The sequence below is a fragment of the Phoca vitulina genome, unplaced genomic scaffold, assembly GCF_004348235.1.
Source record: "Phoca vitulina isolate PV1807 unplaced genomic scaffold, GSC_HSeal_1.0 scaffold9, whole genome shotgun sequence".
NCBI lineage: Eukaryota > Metazoa > Chordata > Mammalia > Carnivora > Phocidae > Phoca > Phoca vitulina.
In genome coordinates this window covers 62,575,791-62,588,636 of record NW_022589712.1, presented here as the reverse complement: position 1 = coordinate 62,588,636, position 12,846 = coordinate 62,575,791, and the positions used below count along the sequence as shown (strand labels likewise).

The following is a 12,846-nucleotide window of genomic DNA, read 5'->3' as shown; positions in this document are numbered from 1 at the left end:
CCATTTCACCTTAGTAAATCATTTTCAGTTAGCTGGATTTCAGCAAATGTGCAGCTGTACCGTCGTATCTGCTACTTCCTACTGTTGCAGATATAATGGAAATATTTGGATAATGTGTTCGTGTGTTCCGCCTCCAGACCATGTGTTTCTGAAGAGTCAAGGGAAACCCACTTCTGGCCATCAGAAGGATTCAGTGAACCGTGGCATATCTTATCAAAATCACAGTGAATTTTCAGAGAAGACATTAATACTGAAATCAGAATAATAAGTGTAGAAGTTGCTTAACCTGAATATAGAACCATCTTCAACATTTTAGAAAATATATTTTAGTCAGACCATAAAGCACCAAGGATGAGATCAAAATGCAACAGTGATAGTGCAGCCTATAGATTGAGAAGGAACAGTTCATTCCTTCCCAGAAATGCTACTCAACCCAGGGCCAAATGGGACTTTTTTTCTATCAAGGACTAACATGTGAGATGGGTAGAGGGTGGGGTCAGTGGAAGGTTTGCTTGCTTTGATTAGTACCTTTCCCCCAGTGTATATGGGAGATGAAAGAAACACACATAGATAAACTCCTCTGGGATGTACATTTTCCACAGAAATCTGGGACCACTATTGAAGTGGCCATTAAAATGGCCGAAGGATTCACACAAGTCATTCTACCTTGAAGACTGTACTAAACAAAAAAATAAATAGAACCCAAGAAAGACTTCCTCCAAACCATCGAAAAAAGAAACCTTGACTTTCAGGCTTTCAGAAACACAGTGTTTATTCCATTTACATGACCGAACAAGAAGGAATAATTACTTTGAACATGTATTAAATTTTTATAAGTTCCCAGTGTTGTGTTTTATTGTTTTACCAGCCTTGCCTCTATTTCCCTTCAGTGATTAGTAGTAAGACTTAGCCTTGATGTGTGTTTAAAGAGCAGGAAGGAAGGGGTTATGTCGTGTGATGAAAAGGGGAGACATGGTGAATTTAAATCCTTGGCTCAACAATCTGGATCCTGTATGACTGCTACGCACTAGAAGTACAAATGTAAATCTTAAAAATACCCTTTGTTTTCAAGGAGATGGCAAGAATCAACAACTATAGTTCAATATTAGCATTTTGAGAGAAGTTAGCAGAGGATGCTGTGGGAGAAGAAATGAAAGTCAGCTGTCTTGCACAGCGGGAGGGAACTAAACAGGCTAGAGATGACCACCTGAACTGAATCCTGAAAGAAAAGTACGACTAGCCTCCAGGAAATAGGGGAAGGGAGAGCAGGCAGGCGTTTCTGGGAGAGAAGAGATCTGGAAGTACTAAGACATGAACTAATACAAAATAATGAGACATTTGGGAAACCCTAAGTATGAGAAATATGAAAAATGGTCTGGGAAGTAGGGTAAGATGAAGCTGGAGAGACCAGAGGGAGATCCTGAAATTCCTTATATGTACACTAAGCGAAAAAGTTTAGCCATTTTCCTGAAAACAAGGGAAGCCTTTTCAAGATTAACCAGGAAAATAAGGTAATTAGATTTGTCTTTTAGAAAGACTACCCATTCTGAAAGACAGTTTGACAACTTACCAAAATCCTTTAAAATGAATTATTTGTGATATCAATGTCTCTCCTATCTGAAAAGTAAAATGTGGACTTAATATGTAGAAGTCTTTTTCCCAGCCCATAGGCAAAGAGGAGCATGGACAACCTGTCTTACACAGAAAGGAGATGGTCTTCTTGGCTCTGAAATACTCTTGCTTATTCAGATGATAGTCCAACAAACAAACAAGCAAACAAAAACCCAACTTACTCTGACTAGTCAAGCTAAGACAAAGGTCCCAAGGGTTTTCTCTTATGTTTCTTGTCATCCAATGTGAAGAAGAAAAAGCACTCGATTAAATTGCTTTCCTACTGAGCTTGTCTAGTCACCTAAAATGTACCTTTAACTTAACTCTATTACGTAGACTTTTTCTCCTTCCTGCTTTCTTACTGAAATCTAAGTCCTTGTGATTCATACAATATAAACACTCAGGGTTTCTAAGTTCTGGTGTTGAAGAAAAATCAGAGAGAGAGAAGAGCACTATTCCATAATATATTTCATGTGTTTCATTATATTGCAGCCTTTATTCACAACTACTTTAAAAATGTTTGATTTGGAAAATCATTCACAGTGTATATTAAGTAGAAAAGGATGCAGAACTATATATAATGTGGTCTTGGTTTTCTAATTAAATATACTGTGTAAACATTTGCATAAGTACATTTACATAAACATTTCCTTGTATAGTTCTATGCATGCATACAAAATATTCTGAAGAGATTTGGGTTAAGATTTGGGTTGTGACTATCTCTTAGACTGCAAATCATTTTAAATTTTATTTTTTCAATTTTTACTCCAGGTTTTCTGCAAGAAGCATGTATTTTATGATTTGATAAACTGATATTTTAAAATACTGTTTTACAGTAACGTAGAGAAATGAGAGGAGGGGACCAGACTGCCAAGATACCAATCGTTTTAAGACTGATACAGTAATCCAAGTGAGAAATGTGAGGATGCACAGGGACGATGCAGGGATGATGACATATTTGAGAGAGATTTAACAAAGTAGAACCAGGAGAAGTTGGGGAAGGGGATGAATGATTGGGGCTGGTGGAGAATAAGGGAGGACAGTCTAAGATGATGGCTTGGATGATTGTGTCATCCCCTGAGAGAGGAACTCCAGCTGACTGAGCAGGTTTGGAGTGAGGAGAAGATGAGGTGGTTTCGTAGGGACTTTTCAGTTTGAGGTGCCTGGGAACCTGTGGAAAAAGATGGCCAACAGACAACAGGAGACAGGTCTGGAACAGGAGACAGGTCTGGAACCTCTATGACACCATTGGGAGTCATAAAATTGCTAGTGGTTTCCATAAGGAGCACCATGGAGAGTGTACAGAGAAGCCTGCTGGACTTAGGAGGAAGCTCTAGGGAAGGGTAAGATGAATAAAGGAAGAGGAGGCTGAGGACGGTAAGAACAAGGAGTAAATCAGGAGCATGTAACTTAGTGAAACCAAGGGCAAATTTCGAAAAGAAATAAACATGGCCAGAGATGAGAAATCTCAGGTAAGGTTAAAGACAGTGCCCTTTAAAGTACTAATTAAGACCTTTTATGAACTCAATGAAGCTTTTTTTGGTAGAGTAGATCAAAGGGAAGAAGACTTATTGCAACTGTCTGAGGAGGAAGCGGGAGGATCAGAAGTTTTACCAGTGAATGTAGATTACCCTCTCCGGAAGCAGACAAGTAAACAAAGAGGGTGCTGGCCCCATACTTAGATGGGAACATATGCAATTTTTTATCTCCAAGACTCCACTTCCTCTCCTAGAAAAGGATAAAAATAATGCCTGGCTAGCAGTAGTATCATGAGGGTTAACATCTATTACTAGTTGAATGTGCTTGTGTCCTTTCACTGAATCGATTTGTTGTCACTGCTCACCATGTTTTCATTTTCATATCTTAATCATCAAATCCAGGGGAAGAGCAATGCACACAGTTGACTGGCTTTGCATTTCCCTAACTCACGTTTTTTTTATTGTATCTGCCTGAGTTCGATCTCAGAAAATATTCGTATATAATTCCTTTAGCACTTAGAATAAGAACAGTTTTTGTCTGGGAATAAATGGGGTGAAGGCAGAACATTTCTTCTCTCATCCCCACCTTATGAAATGAAAAAACAGGCCCAAATAGAAGATTCTAGGAGCAAACGTCATTTGCTTTATGGATCAAATTGACCCACGGAGAATTCCTGTTGTGGATTAGTTCAATATTCAAACATTTCTTTAAATGCAACTCTCGAAATCTCTATCCACTTTTCATTTTTTTTTAAGGATTTATTTATTTGTCAGAGAGAGAGGGAGAGAGCGCACATGCACACAAGCAGGGGGAGTGGCGGGCAGAGGGAGAAGCAGGCTCCTGATGTGGGACTTGATCCCAGGTCCCTGGGATCAGGACCTGAGCCGAAGGCAGACGCTTAACCACCTGAGCCACCCAGGCGTCCCACTCCACTTTTCATTTTTTAATCACAGATTTCGAAAGACCAGACAAGTCTCTGTTTAAATGAAGTCACACAACCATGCTGTGACATAACAATCGTTACCAGCTCATAGGGCAATAGGCAAAGGCAGGGAATGGTGAGTCCACAGTGAGGTTCAGGAAGCAGGTAAATACCTGGAGTTATTCCAGTCAAATCCACGGCTCAAAGTTCTCAAATTTCCCAAGAAGGCAGTGATAGAGGCCACAACCCAGGATTTATCTCTCAAGCAACCAAAAATTCAGCAGGTAAGAACATGGGGCCTCATCTCTTTCTAGATAGTTCAGCAGGAAAGCTCTGTAGGGCAATCATTTCTAATCCTAAAAGATAGGTTCAGAGAGTCGTTAGAAAACAAGAAAACAAAAAAAAAAATTTAAAAAAAAAAAACAAGGAAAAAGAAAATACATCATCCTTTTGGGAATTTTTAAAAATTTAAATATGCCCTTCATTTAGCCTAAGCAGTGGAAATTTCTTGAGTATGTATGTGAGTTGTCTGTATATACACTTTGTATTTTAAACTTTTTGGAGCTTATCCAGATATTCCAAATACTAATTTTGGCAGGATTTCCCTTTAAGGATATCCTGCAGAGAATTTGTTACAATTTGAAATAAAAATTGACAGGGAGTGCTTTTTCAGCCCAGTAGGAGTCAGCTACGTGCACATCACAAGACTTGGAGGAAACCCACTCACCCTCCTATTTCCTTCTACAAAGCTGAAAAAGCTGCAATTGGGAGGGACCCTCAGATAGCTCTGGTGGTCCTTTCTGTTCCTTTTGGAGTTGACATTTGAATGTGTTGGAGGAGAAAAATAATCATCATATATTCTCCTTTCATACTCTTTAAATCACAGGAAAAAGCAGCTTTAAGAAAAAGTAAGTTTTGTTTTCTTTTCCGTAATGTTTCCTTTGTGTTTTTTTTATGTGGTATTTCGGCTTTAATTTTTTTTTTTTTTTTAAGGATGAGAGATTCTTATAAACTTTCTAGTGACTGCTTATGAGAAAATTTTTACTTGGTCTTGAAGTTTCTTAGAAACTCTTCAAAAGCCAGTTGAGCCAACAGTTGTCATATTTTATAAGCTGAGCTTTTCAGATTTCTCATTTCAATAATATGCATGCGGAGGCTACATAGTGGTCAGATAACTCTTCAGAGTTGTCGCCTCTGTTGTGAAAATGGTCTTTATACATGCTTCGTTGCCATAAAAAGGGGGTGGCAGGATTCTGGGGATTTATTTGGCTTAATTTATTTGAATGACTAACTTTATTACTGTGGTTATTTTATGGCTGGGTTTATATGTCCAGAGCACAATTCAAAGTCATTTATAGATTTTAAGTGAGTTAGTAAGATTCCTGCTATTTTCGAGAAAAATCTGCCTACTTTCCAGACGCAGCCTTAACGACCATTCCTAATGTGAGGTTTTCGGGTATTGAGCTGAAATGTCTGTGGGTCTGGCCCACACAAATATATAACCTATTACAGGAATCGAAAGCACTGCTTCCTGAAGCAAACAGCATTACTATGGAAACAGTACGGGTCCCACATGTGTTTACGCTGTCTCACCCGGTCAGTCAGACTCCCTTTGGCGTCTGTCAGCCCTTTGAAAACCAAATGCAAATCCTCAGCTGTCAGTTTGGGTTTCAGAAATGTGGAAACTAAAAAGAATCATTAATAGAATGTGTAATCCTTATAAATAAAATGTAAGAAAATCCTCAAGTGATTTTAGCTGTCGTTTCACATCCACAACATCGTCATGTATAAATTCTAACATTTTCATTAGCAAAAGCTATGGATTAATATTTAACACAAATACTGCAAACATGTATCATACAAGGTATTTCTTAACATATTTGTTATGATACATGCCTGAAGCCATAATCCAAGCCGTTTGATGGGGAAGGTAAACTCCGATGTCTGTTTTCCACACTTGCTCTATTTATTTCCACATGTTATCATTAGTTGCCAGTTCTGAGCCTGTTCTACCAACCAAGAGCAGCATTTTGGGTTTTAATGTCACATCACCTCACTGACAAGTTTACCTCTTATTTTTATTATACTTGACAACAACATTTTGAATAAAGGTGGATTAATTTGGGTTCCTTAGGCAAGCCTAGCAACTTTCTACTGTAATATTGAAAATAAATGTTCATCTAGAACATGTTGGAAAAGCTTTGATTTGTTTTTTATGTTTTCAATCTAGGAAACATGATTTCTTTAGAATTGAAAACCAAATCCTTGGCTTCACATGGGGAGGTCTGAGTCAGATGTCGGCTAAACAAACATGTATTTCCGTGTTCTTGTAATTGTCTTTTTCCTCTCTGATTGCCATAATTTTTCTTGGTTACGTTTTGATACCCTGGAAATGATCAGCTTGGGCATTTATCTGTCTCCACAGACTAAAGATACCCTTAAGGATCTAACAGAATCAATGGACCCTCTTCTAAAAAAAAAAAAGCCTGTTGCAAATAGATTTTCAATGACATTTCTGAGTTTGATAGATTCCTGAAATGTGTCCTTGAGTATTCTCGGGGATCCTGATGATGAACCACTGTTTTCTGTGAAGCCAGAAACCTCAACTTTAAGCATACCTCGGTGCCAGTGCGTTCCCCAAATCTTTAAAAGGCTTTGGGTGGGAGAACACCTAAACTGTCTCTCTAAACTGTCCTCACCTGAAGACAGGTAAGGCTAAGGAAAGGATTTTAGTTTAAGGGTTAATTTTTAAAGCAGGTGCTTAGTTAATTCATGGCCATATTTGTCCTGGACAGCAGGTCATGGAAATAAAAGTGGAGTAATCAAGTAGCAGAACAGCTCCTTTTGTGGAGAACAAGGCTTAGGATGGAAGGGTGATAGGATGAACCCACTGAAGACCCCAGAATGTGGAATAGATGATTACAGAGAGGCCTTCCTGTTTCTCTGACCATCCTCCCAAATCTCCATACCTACCTATCGGTAGATTGGAACCTAAAAGGGAAGATCTAAACCAGTGCCCATTAACTCATACCCTGCCCTTCAGGGCTCACCATCTTTAACCTTCCCTTCTTTATTGGCTCCTTCCATCAGCACTTAAACATGCTCAAATTTCCCGTCTTAAAATGCCTCTCCTTCATTACTGAGCTCCTACAGTTCCCCTCTCCCTCAGCTTCATAGATCAATCTCCCCGAAAGCTTGTCTACATTCTATTAATCTCTACTTCCTGAGCCCGGCTTCTCAATCTATTGCAGTCTGGCTTTCATCCTCACCAGTTTCCCCAGCTCTCATGGAGGCTGTCAATCACTAGCGTCTTGTTAAACCCAGCAGACATTTCTTATCTATTCAGTGTCTCAAATCAACTTAACCTTCTTCTCCACTTTCCCCACCTTGAGACACTCTTTACCCAGGGCTCCCATGATACCAAACTCATGGTTCTTTCCCACTAAGACCACTCTTCTTGGTCTGTTTCTTCTCCCCTGTATCCTGGACTCCTTTTCTCTTCCTGGGCTATTTCATCACTTCAGTTATCATCTGTCCTGTAGGCTAATGAATCCAAAAATCTAGATCTGAGGTATCTTTTCTGAGCTATAGACCTATGTGTTCAACTGTCTGCTGAAAACAGAACTGCATAGAGCAGGCTTGGGCCCTGGTGAGTAAAATGGGGGAGGCAGGAGGGAACATCAAGGACAACCAGGACTTGCCCTAAGACCCCTTCTAACATGCCCAAGTAATTTATGTGATTTCCCTGCCATTTATATGGTTTCCAGTGCTCTCTTTGGTCCTGGCTAAACAGCTCTACTTGGCTGCCCCAAAGTCTCAAATCTCATGATTTAGTCTAAAAGTAAATTCATCATTTCCCTCTCCTGCTCCCCACTCTACTTCCCTCAAGTATACTCTTATATAGTAAATGACACCATGATGAAACCAGTTGCTCAAGTCAGAAATTTGGGGGAACTAACTCCTCTCCTCCCTCCATTCATATATCTTTGGAGACCCAAAGAATCTCCAAGTTCTGGCAAGGTTGCCTTATGCATTCACCTACGCCTCTCCTCTGACACTGCCACCACCCGATTTCAGGCTGCCATCTTCTTTTACTCGGCAAACAGTAGCCCTTTCACTGGTCTCCCTGCCTCCAGAATTGTCCTCTTCTACTGCTTTTCTCTGAAGCCGGAACAACTGACCTAAAACAATTGGTCTAAAACCACATTTACTTTTGCCAACCTCTTTCTTCACACTTTTCCCTGACTCTCCATTGGCCTTAAGATCATGTCCAGATTCCTTTTCAAGGTTAAAGAGAAACAATAGAGTCTAGGGGATTACCAACAGATCTCTTCAAATGTTAAGGTGCTCGGGTAGGACCTGGTCTTTGTTAAAATGCAGATTCTGGTTCTGTAGGTTTGGGTTGATGCCTGAGTTTTTACATGTCTAACAAGCTTTCCAGGTGAAGCTGATAATACTCGTCCAAGGACCACGCTTCTCGTGCTAGGTTGACTGGAGCTCAAGTCCCAGGTGTGTCACTCACTTGGTCTGGGAACTTGAAGAAGTCACTTAGCCTCTGTGTGTCTCCTTCTCCTTGTATAGAAAATGGAGATCATAACGGTATACCTTTTTCTTAGGGTTGTTATGAGGAATAAACATGTTATATTAAAATTACCTGCTACAGTGCCTGGCACAGAGTGTTAAGTGCTCTACTTATTATTATCATTAGTCAATGATAATAACTTAGCCTCTCCATTCTTCTCCAAACCAATTTTTACTATGGCACTGATGTGCATGCACACACACACACACACACACAAACTACTGCTCACTCATACCGAATGACCTTCAGCAAATTTAGAATAGAGCAAATGCCTCTTTTCTTTCAAGCTCCCATAGGCACTTTTTGGCAGACCCCTCTGTACACAGACCTAACTGAACTCAGTCACCCTCATCTTTTAGATCTCGACTCAGGTGCTGCATCTTCCAGGAAGTACTTACAGACCACCCTCCACCCAAGTCCACATTTCATACCACTTTTGAGTATTCTCACATTACCTTCTGGCCTCACATTATAATTTCATTTGTTTATCTGTATCTCCTATAAGACTATCTGTCCCATTAGAGTAAAGAACTGTGGCAATTATTGCTGACTTTCTAGTGTCTCACACACTCTTTTGCAGGTTGCAGGGATCAGTAAAGAATGAATACATTTTATAGACACATTTCCAAAGACCTGTAAAATGAGAAGTGGAGACAGGGAACAGAAAGATTTAAGATCTGGTTTGAGAAAAGGGAAATTTTGGATGTAACCCTCCAAATGCTGCTTCTGGGTTGGACTGTTAACACACTGGAAAGGAGAAAAAAAGTTTTAAACTCATAAAATAAACAAGGCTAATAAGTCCGTGAAATGGTGATAGTGTGATACAGAGAAGAGAGTCAAGGTTTTGAAATCTGGTCCATGTTGAGTCCCCTGTGAACTCAGGCAGATGAGTTTGCCTCCTTGCCTTAAAGATGGAATAAAAACACCTATTTTGTAGAATTTTGTATTAGAGTAATAGTAACAGTAGTCATATTTTACTTTTATTTTTTCTCAAATTCTTCTGTTACAATTCTGCTGCTACTAGCAAAGATTTGAGATACTCCTTTGCTTGTTCATTTTGCCAGAGCAATATTCACCAAATGGATCCGGAGTTTTATTTTTCAGTAGATCACTTTGATGTATCAGATTCATTATGTTATTTAAGAATACACTTTCTGGGTTTATTTGTGATTTAATCACAATTATAGCCCTGAAGATGGTGGGGAATAGGCTTCTGGGGTTCCTGTCTCCCAGCTTGATCCTGTTCCCTTTAATGATTCCTTTTCCTTACAGCTGTTCATAAAACAATTTAATTAACATGGTCATGTTACTCCTAGTATGTTTTAAAAGAGTATTAATAGTTGTCCTACAGAGCCAAAAAGTCACACATAAAGGTAATTCATTTATTCATATATTCACTCATTCATTCATCAAGTAGACCAAGCCAGTATAGCACCTACAGAAAAACTGGTCAAAGTGTTCAGTTTTCTTTAGAGCATGAATATCTGAATTATGTTGATGACCATTTCCTGAGTCTCCTTTGAACAAGGAATGGTCTATCATAAATTTTGACCAAATGCCTCTCAGTATAGAACTAACAATGCTTCAAATTTGTGGAAAATTGTGTCTTAACATAAAGATCAACACTTCTTTAGCAGATTGTGGGTATAATTTGCATGGAGGAAAGAAAAAAAGCATCTGACGCCAAGCTGTCATGCTATCTAAATGAAGTAAGATTTAATTTTTAAAAATTATTTCTGATCCTATAATTACATTCACTCTATTAATCTGTTCTCTTGAACATTTTTATAGTTATACTATCACAGAAGATTCTAATCTTTGAGAGTTTTTTTTAATTAAACAACTCTACTCTTAATTTTATTCAATATTTTATTTCTCTTATTATCAAAGTGATACGTTGTACAATTTCTATAAAGTACTGAACAGTAAAAATGTTTTAAAAAAATCCATAACTTCAATCAAGAGGCCTAGCATTTGAGTGTATTTTCTTCTAAACTTGTTTTCTACTCTTTAATAGTATTTATGTGGTTGAGATCACACTGATTATTCACTTCATACTCTTTTTTTACAATTAAAGCAATATCAGAACCATTTGCCATGTCATTAAATTCTTTTCCAAACACCATATTAATGATTTCTAGTACTATTTTAAAAGTCATTTAGTAAATAATTTCATATTCTTTTAAGCAGCATGTAGAAGTCCTTTTCAAATCCCCAACTTAAGCATAATTTAACAGTCAACAAAATAGAACTAAAAAACACAAAATATACTTTGAAACTTTACATCAGGGATCAGTAAACATTCTTTGTAAAGGGCCAGACAGTAAATATAGAGATTACTTAAAATAAAAATAAAATCTTAAATAAAATAAAGCAGCCACAGAGTGTATATAAATGGAAGAGTGTGGCCATGTTCCAATAAAACTTTACTTATGGACACTGAAATTTAAATTTCCTATTATTTCACATGTCAAAACATTGTATTCTTCTTTTGGGTTTATGTTTTTTTTCATCATTTAAAAATGTAAAAGCTATGTTTCGGTCTCAGGCCATACAAACACAGGCAGTGGCTAGATTTTGGTCCTTGGGCTCAAGAAGGCAACCTCTAATCTGAAGCCTGGTTCCAAGAACACTGGCTTCACCAGGTTTGAGAAGCTTCTGTGAACACATGTATATGCATATATTCTTAAGAAGAGGTAAATAGCTTTCATTAGATGCTAAATAAATTCTGAAACTAAAATGTTTAAAAATCACTGTTTCAGATAATATACATGAAAGAGCTTTGTAAGCCATAAATCTTTTTTTTAAAGATTTTATTCATTTATATGAGAGAGAGTGAGCATGCACAAAGCTAGCATAACCAGAAAATCCTAATTTTCGACATCCTGGTTAATAAAAGCTGGTATATGTATTACTGTCTCTCCCTCCTCCCCTTTCCCCACATACACATTCACACAATACAACAAACAGACTGAAGAATAAAACCACCTTTATTGCAACATATGTGTGGATTTGAAAGCTCCACTTAATCGTGTATCTCGACTTTTTGAGTTCTAAGACAATTGCGAGGTAGACACAGGTGTCATATGTGAACTGACTTATTATCAATTTATTATTATTAAAGCTGAATTGGAAAAAGTTTTTTTTCCAAAGACTGCCCCCCCCAGCCCAGGGCGGGAAGAGCACGTGGGCTCCCGCAGTAGCCGCGCTCCTTCGTGGGGCTGAGCGGCTGCGGTGGGCTGCCTCCAGCGAGAGGAGCAGAGTTGAGGCCCGTGCACCGGCAATTTCCACTAGAGTGGTGGGGAGAAAGTGGGTTACCCTGGAGAGGACCCCTTTGCCCAGTTACTTCTCAGTTAAGTGACTCCTCAAGTGTAACAGGATCAGAGAGCCGGGGGGGGGGGAACGTTTTATCCACATAATTTCAAAAGAAGAAGTCCTTTAAATGACAAGTATAGAAACCTGAGGAAATGAGAGTTCGCATATGATTTTTTTTTCTCATGATTTTTAATTCAAAAAAGCATTCTTGGCTTCTTATAAATTTAAGTCATCAAGGTGACTTGCAGAAATGCCAAGTCAGAGATTTTTAGTTAACAGTGTATGTCACAGACCAGCTTTTACAAAGCGTGGTCTTCAGTTGACCAAGAGCAAAACAGTAGGCTAAATATATTCATAGCAATGTATAGTTGAGTTTTTAAAGCTCTGACATGTAAAAATATTTTGTTTCTAAGTGACTTTTCTCTTGTCCAACTATGGTCGAAATGCTGCCCTCCAGGTGTGGTCTTTCAAGTGCTCCCTGGCTTGTTGCCCACAGCCCTCAGCATGCTACGCACCACCTCCACAGCTGTGTGGACTCCCCACTGCCTAGGAACCTTCCCCCGCCTTTTCCTAGAGGCTAGCCTTACTCAACCTTCACAACACAGCTCTAGAAGAAGCTTTAATTGAAGTTTTCTAGAAATTTCCTGAAATTTCCAGAGCGCTCCATGCATTTGTCCAAGTATCTCTGCATGTCGTCTCTCCTTTCTGCCCTCATTCCTTCCATCCGCAATATTTACTGAGTACTCAGCATATGCTGGTATGATGCTAGACAGCAGGAGTCCGATGGGAACAGAGCATCTGTCCCGCCTGAAGTTTACTGTTGAGCAGGAAAGATGATGAACTAGAGCTAAGGCCAACTGTATGTGAGGAGTACTGAGAGCCGTGAGAACTTGAGAGTCAGGTTCCTCATCCGGTGGAAGGGTCATGGGTAATGAAA

The 12,846-nt window shown here is 38.9% G+C and overlaps 1 protein-coding gene across 1 annotated transcript in view; it reads left to right on the top strand.

Moving 5' to 3' along the window:
* Positions 1-4,731: 4,731 nt before the first annotated feature.
* The window catches only part of FHL5 (four and a half LIM domains 5), a 44,644-nt gene continuing 36,529 nt past the window's right edge, over positions 4,732-12,846 (top strand). The window contains exon 1 of the mRNA XM_032408216.1: positions 4,732-4,920. The gene's annotated coding sequence lies outside the window, so the exon portion shown is untranslated. The remainder of the gene's footprint in view (positions 4,921-12,846) is intronic.